Here is a 411-nt window from a genome sequence, read left to right as displayed (position 1 = left end):
ACAGACACCTCACATCCTCACATTTTATCTGAACATACACCTCACATCCTCACAATTTATCTGAACATACACCTCACATCCCCACACTTTATCTGAACATAATCCTCACATCCTCACAATTTATCTGAACATACACCTCACATCCCCACACTTTATCTGAACATAATCCTCACATCTTCACATTTTATCTGAACATACACCTCACATCCTCACATTTTACCTGAACATACACCTCACATCCTCACAATTTATCTGAACATACACCTCACATCCTCACATTTTATCTGAACATAATCCTCACATCCTCACATTTTATCTGAACATAATCCTCACATCCTCACATTTTATCTGAACATACACCTCACATCCTCACATTTTATCTGAACATAATCCTCACATCCTCACATTTTA

The sequence above is a fragment of the Lottia gigantea genome, assembly GCF_000327385.1.
Source record: "Lottia gigantea unplaced genomic scaffold LOTGIsca_48, whole genome shotgun sequence".
NCBI classification, from domain to species: Eukaryota; Metazoa; Mollusca; class Gastropoda; family Lottiidae; genus Lottia; species Lottia gigantea.
This window is presented reverse-complemented; position numbering follows the sequence as displayed.